The sequence below is a fragment of the Cyprinus carpio genome, chromosome A7, assembly GCF_018340385.1.
Source record: "Cyprinus carpio isolate SPL01 chromosome A7, ASM1834038v1, whole genome shotgun sequence".
Taxonomy (NCBI): Eukaryota; Metazoa; Chordata; class Actinopteri; order Cypriniformes; family Cyprinidae; genus Cyprinus; species Cyprinus carpio.
This window is the reverse complement of record NC_056578.1, coordinates 45,283,869-45,297,155: the sequence shown is the minus strand read 5'-3', so window position 1 is coordinate 45,297,155 and position 13,287 is coordinate 45,283,869. Positions and strand designations below refer to the sequence as shown.

The 13,287-nt window shown below is 37.4% G+C and overlaps 1 long non-coding RNA gene across 1 annotated transcript; it reads left to right on the top strand.

The window, feature by feature from the left end:
* Nucleotides 1-8,434: 8,434 nt before the first annotated feature.
* LOC122145731 lies at nt 8,435-10,125 on the top strand. The gene is made up of 3 exons (XR_006160543.1): nt 8,435-8,490; nt 8,969-9,171; nt 9,509-10,125. It is a non-coding gene; the product is annotated as an uncharacterized LOC122145731 (long non-coding RNA).
* Nucleotides 10,126-13,287: the final 3,162 nt, after the last annotated feature.

Below are 13,287 nucleotides of genomic sequence, written 5' to 3'. Positions count from 1 at the left end.
GAGGACTTAGGACAGAGGTGTTTACTTTCACTAGAACTGTAGGAAAAGGGTCGAGGGTACAGGTGGTAGGTTTCATCCTTTTAATTATTGTCTCAACCTCTTGCTGTGAAATTTCTGGAAAACGATGTAGGGGCTCCAAAATTACAGGCTTTAAGTGGATAGTCATGGTGGATAGTGGTGAAGATTCAGAAAAGGTAGAGTAAATTGAGTCTATTTTTGTTTTGAAAAAGTCCAGGAAATTATTACAGTGCTCTTCTGTAGTTTCTGTAAGTGAGGGGGTTTGAGGTTTGAGTAGATGATTTATGGTGTAGAACAGCTGTTTGGAGTTTCCGGGACTATTTCTGATGACATTTGAATAGAAATTTGACCGTGCCTTTGAGTAGTCCTTTTGATGTTCCCGAAAAGCGAGCTTGTGCACAGTAAGACCTGTGCTTTTGAATCTCCTTCATTTTTTTTCATAGGTCACCGGTATACCAGGGTGCTGATCGGGTGAAAGTGACTGTTCTGGTTTTGACCGGGGCATGAAGATCCAGAATGCTTCTGAGGGTGTTATTATAATAGTCCACTGAGTCCATGGGTGGTAGACAGTTTACAGAAAGGAGATGCTGGAGATCAGATGCCATAGTTTCTTGGTTGATGTTTTTCAGATTTCTGAAGCAGATTTGGCGTTTGGGCTTGATGAAGCTGGACAGTGAGGACATCTTCATGGAGATGGCCTTATGATCAGAAACTAAGTCAAGAGTATGGCCCCTGGTATGAGTTGGGGAATCGACAAGTTGTGTCAGATTAAAACAGTTGAGTAATTGGAGAAATTCTGCTGCAAAACGACAGGTTGAAGAGTTGACATGAATATTCATATCTCCAAGTATAATGATATTAGCAGACATTGTACAGAATGTTGAAAGAAGATTGGACATCTCTGGGATGAATGATGGATTTGGTTTGGGTGGCCGATAAATGAGAAGTATCATAGTGGAAAGAGGGTGCTTACATTTAAATGCAAGGCATTCAAACGAAGACAGCTCAGGCAGGGTTATAGGGGACAAGATCAGATCACTTCGGTGGATGACAGCCAGACCACCACCACGCCCTGTACTGCGGGCTTTCTGTAAATAGCAGTAACCAGGGGGACAGGTCTCATTTAAAACAGAAAAAACATCTGGTTGATGCCAGGTTTCTGTAAGGCACATCATATCTAAACACTTTTCTAGAATATGATCATGTATGAGACAAGATTTATTTGTGATGGATTGTGCATTAAAAAGTTCAATCTTGATATTCGTTGCAGCAGTGTGTCTCTGTATTGGCCGAAGTAGACTGAGATCCCATCCACGTTTTCTCCGGTTTCCATCCAAGTCAGTGCGTAGCGTTGTCATGGGAACTTCAGCGCTACTAGTCCTGGGAGTGACGGCGCTCTGATAACATGTTCGAGATGTGACAGTGTGCACGCCAGACCAGATGGATGAGATGTTATGATCAGACCGGGAGAAAACAAACTTTCGTCGGCAACTTCTGTGAACATAAAGTGGTCGGCGAAGGAGTCCAAGTTGTTTAATGACTGATGTACATGATGGAGTGGTATAGTTGTTGAATTTCTTAAGTTGATTGGCTGAATAATTCAGCATTATGCCAGTCATGGAGAGTGGTCTGCTAGCCGCAAGCCACGCTCGTGATGCACAGAGAAAAGCCAACAGACAGAGCAAGCAAGCAAACAACCGATCATCGGCAGCGGTCTCAGGCGAAAGCCCCACGGCAACAGGCAGCGACGGACAGACACGGGAATCCACAGGCGATACCAAACTGGTAGGTGAGCAGCCGCTTGAGTAGGTGGAATCCGTACAGAATACAAAAAAAATCCACATATAACTTTCTGAACGTATTACTGGTCGATAAACGTTATGTTATAGGTTATACCATAACAACAACTGTTGGTTAGAGAAAACGGAGAAGCGGCGAAGCGGCGAACAAACCACGCCAGCATCCTCTCCCAACCATCTGTTCCATATGAAGCAATCCAGACCATTTGGTTGGTTTGCTATTGTTGGTTTCCTGTGAAAGCTACTGTTCAGACTAACACTATCCAAGGTGGGACACTAGGTGGGAGGCGCCGAAAAGCACGTTGTTTTTTCATCCCTGAAATCTACAATTTCCCCCAACAACAGCCATTTTATCACATAAGCACAATTTACCCTTAAAAAAAGTCGGTGATCTTTCTTTTTCCTCTTTTTCTCTCCATGTGCAGGATTCTAAATTAAGAAAAATAATATTAGCTTCCTAGATAGCTTACCAACCCTTACCAAAAAGTAGTATACTTCAAGTTTATTTTATTAAGTATACTTAAGTAAAGTTCAAGTATATTTAGACTTTTTGTAAGTATAAGTCATGTATACTTAAATGTCATTTTAAGTATATTTCTGAGAAGTACATAAAGCACATTTATGAGAAGTACATAAAAAGTAAACTAAAAGCATAATTTCCTATTTTTTAGTTTAAAAGAAGTATACTAATAGCACACTTGAATAAACTTCTTTTTCATAAGGGAAGCTCTCATGTACTGTACATTCATGCTCAAATCACATTCACTTTAATCAACTCACAGACTTGAATTAAGTCCTGCTTATCTTTCGTAATCACTGACTGGACAAGTAGGTTGTTAAGCTAGCTTTGAATAACTAGTCTAGCTGCTAGGTCTGCTGTTAGCTGGCAGATCATTTGGCTTCATACACATAAGTTACAGCTAGCAAGAAACATTGACAAACGTACTCTTCTGATCATTACACTGGGTATCTAGTTAATGCAACTTTTAAAATATAGGAACTCAAACTCCTAATATTTTACTATAAGCAATTCTGGAGATATAAACACAATCTAAGCACTTACAGGATTTTCATTCAGGATTTCACTCTTTGCGATGTCTCGTTTTGCCGCGTTCATCTAGTACGTGTCTGCGGGAGCGCCACAACAACAATCTGTGATGCTGTATAGGAACTCACTCGGCTAATAGCTGCACTGATTACTGCCTCGCGCTAAGAAATAAATTAATTACTGTTATAAATACAAAACGTCACTAAAACCTATAAGTTTCACAATCATTTTTAATGTTAAAATATATTTGTCGGGGACCCAACAAAATAAAAAAATGAATTCTTATGGGGGGTCCCTAATGACTTATGGAGGGTCCGGGACCCCCCCCAGACCCCCTCTCATTTCGAACCCTGCTTCCGTCTCTGGCTCAGCGCCAGCCAGCGAACACAGATCTGAATTTAGCAGCTGATGATATGACGCACTGAACGATCTGACCACACTGGTGTGATTGTATTCAAATTGTATTTAATAGGCCTATAGAAAATATTAAGCGGCTGTTTATTTTATTTATTTATTTTTATTTTTTTGTCTTTTGGAAGCTGCATGCAAAAATCCACTTTGCTCAAAAATCTGAGGGTGCACGTGCCCCCTCACTTTTAATGGGCATGACGCCTCTGCTTGCGCCTGCTGCTGCTGAACACTAAACACCGTCGAGCGCGTCTTCACAGTCTCTGTAGCACGAAGTCCGCAAGTTTCAAGTTAGCTCTCCATCATGGTGTCCGATAGGTTTCGGTTTCGGTTAATTTTCCTTTCTGACAACCGACACTCGTTAGACGATCAACTATTAACCAACAAAAATAGAAGGTTAAATTAGATTTAAACAAATTAAAACTTAGAACTTAAACAGCAGCGCAAACATAACTATTCACACATCGTCACATCAAGCACCGCAGCGCATCTAGAAAAACGATATACGAACCTAAATAACGAACATATTAACAAAACCAAATAAAAAACTGCACGGCAAGTCAACACCGAATTCTGTTACATTTTTGTGACCGCGCCACAAGTTCAAGAAAACCAAGAATGAAAGCGCACCCTTATTTGTTTTCTTTATTTTTCAAAAAGCACAATGTTTTGTTTGTATTGTGAAAAAAAGGCCTACCTGCTGTAGGCTGACGTGATCTCATGAAAATGAGTCATATTGTTTTTTTGTTTTGTTTTTTTGGTTTGTTGAGCTTAACCGGCCAAATAAACACAGCATGACGTCCTGGCGAGTATCCTTGTAAACAGTCGGTTTTGTCCTAATTAAATGTAAACATCTGAGAAATAAAAGGCATAGCAGTATTGGATCTGTGCACTTGGTCTTGTGACAGAAGCCTAAGGGCCGTTCACATGTCGCGTCTTTTGCACGCTGAAGTCCATTGTGCGACAAGCCCGCTCATAATATTACATTTTTTCCATGAAACATATCACATGCACGCTAAAGGTCAGCACGAACGTCTTTCCGGCACAAATTTAGCCCTGCATACAGTCTATACAATCATGATTCAGATCGGATGGAGTGACGATTCGCCACAACAATATTTAAAATGTTTATTTCTTCTCTAAAAGGAGTAATTACATGACAGCGTTTACTTTTAGAAGTGAGAAGTGAAGAGCAGGAGACTCGAGTGAATCTTCAGAAGGATTATTTATTGCTTTTGATGCTCCAGTCATTCAGTCTAATAAAGCAGTGAAACATGTTAGTTTATATACATTTTAGAGAGCAGTCCTTACACGTCAGGACAAAGCAACCTTAAACAAAGAATGTAAACAGTTATTAGTAGCCTGACAAGTTTTATGAGGCCCAATTAAAATAGTATAATTGTATCGCACAGATACCTCACAGAGATAAAAATACATCCTCAACATAAGTATTTCTGGTCATAAACACTTTCCACAACTTCAAAGACTGGAGCAACGTCATCAAAATCCATCAAAACATGATCACCTCAGATACTGCGCTTGATTAACTCTCAATATGGAGAACAAGAACTAGAAGAAGAATATATGTATATATTGTTTTGTTTGTTTTTATTCTGTTATGTACAATACTTTGGCAATATGTACCTAAGTTTGTCATGCCAATAAAGGAAAATGAATTGAACTGAATGTAAGAAAACAGAGACTCTTTAATGTGACATTGAAAAGGTTTTGTAAGAAGGGAAGTAAATGAAAATGACATGCACATGCTGCTGTGAATCTTGTGCTTTTGTGGTAGTATTTTGAGGTTTATGAAACTACAGATGCAGAATAAGAATAACTATCTTCCCCGCTCTGGTTAAAAATATAGAGCAGAAACAGAGCAGAAGTCCAACCACAACCATCAGCTCAACCTTCATCAGGCCTCTTTTAACACTTCTGTCATTTTCTCACTTCAAGCAGCTTCTAAAGTCAGCAACACACAAATAGCAACGTGTCTTCAGTGATGAGCTAAAAAGGCCAATACAACACATGAAAATGTGAGGCGTATTGTAACTCTGAATTTTCTTTTTTTACTACATATGGCTCAGAAATATGACACCCACAATAGAAACAACCCACAGAATGCTGTGACCTCCACTACAAGGTACATCTCCTACCAAACCACAACACTGAGAGAAGCCTCTGCAGAACTCACTTTGACTCTGAACATTTATGCTATGATTATATTAGAGATGTTACCATTTTTATGGTTATCCAATCTCTGCAAACATAAACTAATTATAATAACTGAAACACATAATGATTGCCTATTTATCAATATGTTCTTAATAAACACTTGAAAGAAGATCAGACATGATTTTGCAGCCAGATGAGCTCAAAAGGGAATTTCCATGAAGGTCAACTGGATGTTCTTGGACCAGCCTTAATATGGGTGGGCCTTACCTCTGTTTACTGTAATATTACTCCAGCTAAGTGTCCATGTGAAACCATATGATTAAACCAAAACCATTATCAGAGAAAGTAATGTTGGTAATCTTTTATCTATAATAGTGTTTATGACCTCTGACTACAGATAATATTGCTTTCTTCAAGTGTATACAGATATATGGTAAATACAAATGAAATAAAATCACATTGCCTTATTTGTGTCAATAGTGAAAAAGAGGTGCATTTTATTTTTTTATTTTTTTGCCTGTGTAAACAAACAACAGAACTTCAGAATCATAATCTGTCAGCAAAGCTCGGCGAGCTCGTCGTCAAGGATGTGTTCACATCTAAGGAGAGGAGCAGTGTGTCTCTCACCACTCTGAAGAAATCGCTCGCTGCTGTTGGCTACGATGTGGAGAAGAACAACTCCCGCTTCAATATCGCCGTTAAAATCTGGGATGAAAAATTAAGCAGAAGTTGCAAAAACTGCCATTTTTCTTCTTATTTTTTAACTTAAAAAAAGTTCCCAAAAATTATTCTTAAAATGTATTTATATATATATTTTCTGGACCTTGACACTGTTATTTATTTGGCAGTCTATGGGACAGTCACAGGCCTCCCGGTTTTCATCCAAAATATCTTAAATTGTGTTCTGAAGACGAACAAAGCTTTTACGGGTTTGGAACGACATGGGGGTAAGTGATTTATGACAAAATTTTCATTTTGGGGTGGAGTATCCCTTTAAGACTGTCCTTAAGCTGTCATGGTGCTGCAGGAGTCTAGCGAGGCTTATTTGGTCGGTCTGTTTGAAGACACCAACTTGTGCGCCATCCACGCCAAGAGAGTCACCATCATGCCCAAAGACATCCAGCTGACGCGCCGCAGCCGCGGAGAGCACGCTTAAATCTACAGCTGTTTCAGCCGTACAAACCCCAAAGGCTCTTTCAAGTCACCTCAATGTCTCTATGAAAGATGAATCAAATTAACAAAAATAAAATTCATAAATTACACTTATTACACTATAACAATTGTTTTACCAAAATTGTAGTTTGACTGAAGTTAAAGGGGTTATTTTATGCTTTTTCACTTTTTCAACTTTAGTTAGTCTGTAATGTTGATGTTGATATTTTATTTAACAGAAATCACTTTTCAAAAACTACAATGAAGGATTCGTTTGGACTATAATGCATATTTTCCGGGATTTGTTATATCACTAATATCAACGAATGGGACGAGACCTGGTTGAGCTGCACTCGAGAAGTTATCACTATGTCGGAGACACGCTAGCTTTCCCAAAGCAGACGAACTTAGAGTGATTACAATCATCCGGGTTTAAATCTCACTCAAATTGATTTGATTTTGATGCAATATTTACATTGCATCTATGGTAAGGGGTGTCACATTTCCTGACCAGGCACCGAGTGCTGCCAATCACAACACACACTTGCTCAGATAACCAATCACAACACACACTTGCTCAGATAACCAATCACAACACACACTTGCTCAGATAACCAATCACAACACACTGGCGCAGCGAACCAATCACAGCACATTTCGTATTTCAGAAGGTGAGCCTTCATTTGATACAGGAACTTTTCGAGCTGTTCATGCCAGACTGTGGAGAGAGGTGTTGTAATAATGTAAAATATGTGAAAAATATTGTGTTTTTCGAATCATGTATGAGAGCCTGTTCTAGCACTCCCCCAAAACAAAATCAAGACTTTGTAAAAGAGCATAATAGGATCCCTTTAAAATAACATGATTCAGGGCCGGTGCCACGGACTATCCCGCCCCCACACCCAAGATGAGTGTGAAAATAGATTTAATTATGAAATGTAATGGTTTATTTAAAAAATATAGCTGCAAATGCATAGGCTTTCTAGCATTAATTGATGCTACTATAGAAACAATTTAGGACAGTCTGTTTCACAAAGTCACATTTTAATTGTTACATCTCTGACACAAATTTCCACTCAAGCAGTGCAAGAATGCAGCACTACTGAGTAAGCTATGATGAAATTATAATAGTATTCTAATAGTTTTGTAGTATAGCGGGCAGGTGTGTTTACAGTCCGACAAATACGTGAATAGGCCACAAAAGTGTTTTATTTATTTATTTATTTATTTTTTACTTTTACTTTGTGCTATGTCATCACCCCCTTTCATTGAGACAGGGGTAACTGCAGACTGGAGCAATGGGCGTGCCAAAAGGTTTCTCATTGGTCAAAGGAGTTTTACTCTGTTGGCCAATCAGCGGTAAATATACATGTACTAATTTCCTTTAGACAAGAGAAGGTGGCGGCGATAAGACATGGTGTAATTATTCATCACACGTTTATCTATGCTTTATATACCACAAATATGTATATTAAGATAGCTTGTTACAATACGATCATAATTTTCCCTTTGCGTTATATCTTGCAGCTTTAGTAATTAGTTTATTGTTGTTGACAGACATACTGTATGTACAGTGAGACAAAACCATGAGCGCATCTGCATCGAAGGCGAAGCTCTCAGAGCTGATAGTATATAACTGCGTCCTTTTTGTGCAATACAGTACAGAATACATCCTGTAAGAATAATAATTATTACCACTTCTGCTATTACAACTGAACTAAGATCAATTCACAATCTATGAAGACGATTAGACAAAAAAATAAATAAATAAATAATTTAGAGTTTGTTTCTATCTTTCTGCTAGGTATCCAACTAATGCAGAGTATATTCAAGTTGCCAACACACTGGTTGTGAAGAACCCTTTCCAGAGAAATATAAAAGGAAATGACTGTAAGTTACATTGTTTTTAATCCATTGGTTTATCTCTATCAACATAATCACACACAATATTGTAGTAACAATATATTGTAATCTTTATTTGCTGGAAAATGACAATCAGTCAAATTTGTGTTTTTAGCACCCCTGACACATCCCTAAACCATAAATTTAAAGCAGAACGTGCACCACTTGCAGGTTATTGTAACATATGTAAGCACACTGCCATATGCATAATTTATTTTTTCACTGTTAATCAATTTTACATTTTCACTTAGTGCAGGTCCATGTAAGGAAGATACTGTACTACAGATATTTAAATCTTTTTTTGTACATACTCCACTTTTTCACTGCCTGACCATCATCTTAATGTTTATGCAGTTCAATGTTTTTATTATTTTTTATATCTAAAGCACCTTGTTCAATAAGTATTTAGTTGTTTCTCATATCTGTCAGGGTCTAAGCATGATCTGTTTCTGTTGTTCTGATGAAGGAAACTTGTGTTGGGGAGGATTCAGTGTCTGCTGAGGCTCATGTGAATGTGATACAAAGTGAGTATCAGAAAACACCTCCAGACACCTGGACTGTCAAAGAGCACACGGGAGGAACATTCTCCTGGAGACGCTGAGAAAGCACGGAAGGAATGTCTGTGGAGGATGTATTTAAAAACACTCATACTTAAGAACACCTGCTGGAGTGAGTATAGTAAAATAAATCATCAACTGTAAAATATCTCGTTTCAAATCTTTTCATGCAATATTTTATTCTTCTGTACCCTTTTAGCCCATCTGTTAAAAAATTTAAAACAATAGTTTTAGAAAACAATGTAAGATTTATCAGTGTAAACAAGAACATGAAATGCATCGTATATTGTGACCCTTATACATTAGCTTCTGATAGTTTTTGCAGTTCTGCACTGTATGTAGCTACACTGTCTGAGCCAAAGAGGATGGAACAGAATTTGATGAATTTGAAAAGTGTCTTCCTTTTCTTTTTAAATTATTATTATTTTTTATTTAATTTTTTTATGAAGGGGGACCCTGCTACACCCTTTCCTACCATACACCTCATGGATTCTGACTGGAAAATGGTAATCATAGGAGGAGGGCTCAGTGTGATGACAGAAGATGGAATAGACGTGTGCCAGTGCACCAGCCTTGATGAAGCCTTCATAACAGCCTTCTGGATGTATTTTGCTTTCAACATTACATATCCAACATACCTGAGAAAGACATTGACTTTTCTTCAGAGGCACATTGTCAACATTGTGGAAGATGGAGACAAGCACTGCCAGTAACTTTACTCTGAGTGATCAGCCTTTTGTATTAGATCCTCATGCCTCAACTCTACCATTGCCCAAAGTGCACTCAAAGGACATCCACTCTTTTGAAGTTAATCCAACATGTTGGAGTTGTACATGCACATGAACCAAATATTAGTATAACCTGTGATATAGATGAGTGCCAGTCAACTTTTTTGTCATTCCATTCTTTTAGAAAACATGCACAGGAATCATATGTACTTTTGGTAACAAAAATTACAGTCTCAGTGAAGAGTCTGCAGTACAATTATATTATAATATAATGGAGAAGGGTCTGGCTGCAGACTTGCACTTGCACTCTCAGACACTTGCGCTTCTGCTAATGACAACACTTGCAATCTTTTTTTATTTGTATTTAGTTATACTTATTGGTTACTTTTTGTTTGAATCTCTCAACATTTGTCTCTTTCTCTGTGTAGGTATGATTAACTGCAAGTCTGTCAGTCCAGATGTGAGGAAGACATACAGAGTGAGTTTGAGCTCAGCAGGTATGATGGCTGTGGATACATCTACAGAAACACCACTGGATACTGTAGCCATGGAAAGAAGGGGGTCTTGACAGCTTTCTATTCAGACTGGATTCTGTTCTATGGACTGCTACTACAGAATGAATGAATGAATGAGTGGTTTATCTATCTATCTATCTATCTATCTATCTATCTATCTATCTATCTATCTATCTATCTATCTATCTATCTATCTATCTATCTATTTAATTTTTAATTTTTTTTATTTGAATTGGCGACTGAAACTGAAAGCTAAATACATTTTTTAGTGTATAAAGCTGTGTCTGTTTGCTTATGTCACTTAACATAAGGTTACTAAACTCTTCTGACTAATTTTTAAATTTTATAATTTAGTGGTTTTGTCAACTATGTATTTTTCTCTATCAGGCAAAACATTTTTCGAGGGTAACACTTTACAATAAGGTTTCATTTGCTGACACTGATGTATTAACTAACATTAACTATGAGCAATACATTTGATACAGTGTTTATTAAACTTTGTTAGTTAATAAAAATACAGCTGTTTGTTGTTTATTCTTGTTAGTTCACTTCACAGTGTATTAACTAATGTTAACAAATACAACTTTTGACTTGAACTTAAGAACAGCTAGTGCGACTAACCGTGTTAAGAGACGTTTGTATTCTCGAAAAATAATTGTAATTTGTTTTTGATTATTGATAAATCAAGACCTAAACTTGCGGTGATGACGTCAGTAACCCGCGCCATGTAGAAGTTTTGAAGGTACTTTCAAAAGTAATTTAAAATAATATTCTTAATATCATTAACGCCGTTTTTACCTTGGAAGAATTACATTTTTGGATTATGTTGAATATATGGTTTCCTTTTAATCTGCGATTAAGAGTATATGCCTCGCCACCTTTTTTTTTTTTTTTTTTTTTACAGCCATCTTTCGCATTACCTTTTGGCACGCCCCCTACCTTTCGGCACGCCCATTGCGAGGAGCGTCTCGCTGCAGCATGCGGTGGACATCCAACCCGGCCCACATCCAAGTGTGACGTCACAGACCACGCCCATGTCAAAATACGTCACATTCTCATTCACTTTGAAACAGGAAGAAGCATCGATAAGAAGATAATTTGTATTGTTTGCCAACCGCTAAAAAAAAGAAGCTGTTGTTTGCCGTGTCGGTTAAGTAAAAAAAAAAATATCTTTGGTCTTTACCAAACGTTGACAACTTTAAGAACGTGTGCGTCATTTGTGTGCATGTGCATAAACAACAGTAAGTATTTTTTAATTTCAGCTTCACACAGGCACGTTATTGCTAGCAACAAATATACTTATATATATATATATATATATATATATATATATAAATTTGTTCATTTTAACAATCTAAAGGATAAAAATCTGTAGATGGGGATGGGGATGGGGGTGGGGGGTGATATGAGTGTTTTTATGTTGGAGGGTCTATCTATCCACACATGTATGTATATATGTATGTATGTATTCGTGGCATGCATGCGTACACACACACAAATACATACATATATACATACATACATGTGTAGATAGATAGATAGATAGATAGATAGAGAGACAGATAGATAGATAGATAGATAGATAGAGAGACAGATAGATAGATAGATAGAAGGCACAAGTCTTACAACATAAAATAAATTATGAATCAATGTGCAATACTTTTTTATACCCTTCCCCCCACACATAACACTCATCTCACCCACTCAGACACACACACTTCATCCCTCTCACACACACACACACACACACACACACAAAACACCAACAAACACACCACACAACACACACACACACACACACACAAACACACACACACACACACACACACACACACACCACACACACACACACACCGACATCTTTAATGATATACTCTGATCACAGTACCCATGCACAGTAACTTAGTTGGGCAACCGCATCATTTCATTATGTCTTGCTGGAAAACTCTGTGTATGTCACAAATTATCTTTGTATTCTTCTATATTAACGAAAAGATCACATAATGTTTGTTTGTCATGTTTTACAACATTCTACACATTTTCAGTCCAAGCCTGGTGCAGGGTAGTTCTCCCGGGTTAAGGGGTCCCTGCTGCAGTTTCACCAGTAAAGAAAATTACTAAGTTACAGTTCACTTGAAGGACCACATAAGCCATGCAGTGGTGCATGGAGGTATGGTGAGAGCATTTCTTTAGATACTGATTGATTTTTGTGTGGTTTAAAATCATAAATATGTTTATGTAGAATGATGAGGTAAATAATTTTTATGGGACACATATACCCCCAACACGTATGTATTCTCTATTTTTAACAGGAGCGCCAAGAGGACATAAAGTGGAAGTTTGTAAGGGACATTGGTCCAGCTTGGTACAGAATCATCGTGGGTTATTCTGTGGGGAGGTGACAGGGCCTGCCGTTCTCCAGATGGACAGTAAAAATCAACAGAATGCCATCAAAGACTACCTGGAGGGAGAATCGGAGGATATATTGAAGCAAGGAATCTCTCTGTGTGGTCTATGTATGTATGTGTGTGTACTGCATATCAACAACTGTTTATCTGCTCATTCAGCTGCTCAGACTTTATAATATTTGGAGCATATCTTTTTGTTAAACACAACCAGTCAAAAGTTTTTGAACAGTGAGATTTTTTAATGTTTTTAAAGAAATATCTTCTGCTCATCAAGCCTGCATTTATTTAATCCGAAGTACAGCAAAAACAGTCCAATTTTAAAATATTTGTATAATATTTTGCTTTTGTAATATATTTTGCTATTTAAAAAAACAATTTTCTATATTTCTATTAAAATGAAATTTATTCCTGTGATTTCAAAGGTGACTTACTCCAGTCACATGATCCTTCATTCTAATATGCTGATTTGATGCTCAAAAAACATCTTATTATTAGTATTTTGTTAATACACTGAAGACTGGAGTAACGATGCAGAAACTTCAGCTTTGATCACAGGAATAAACTGCATTTTAAAATA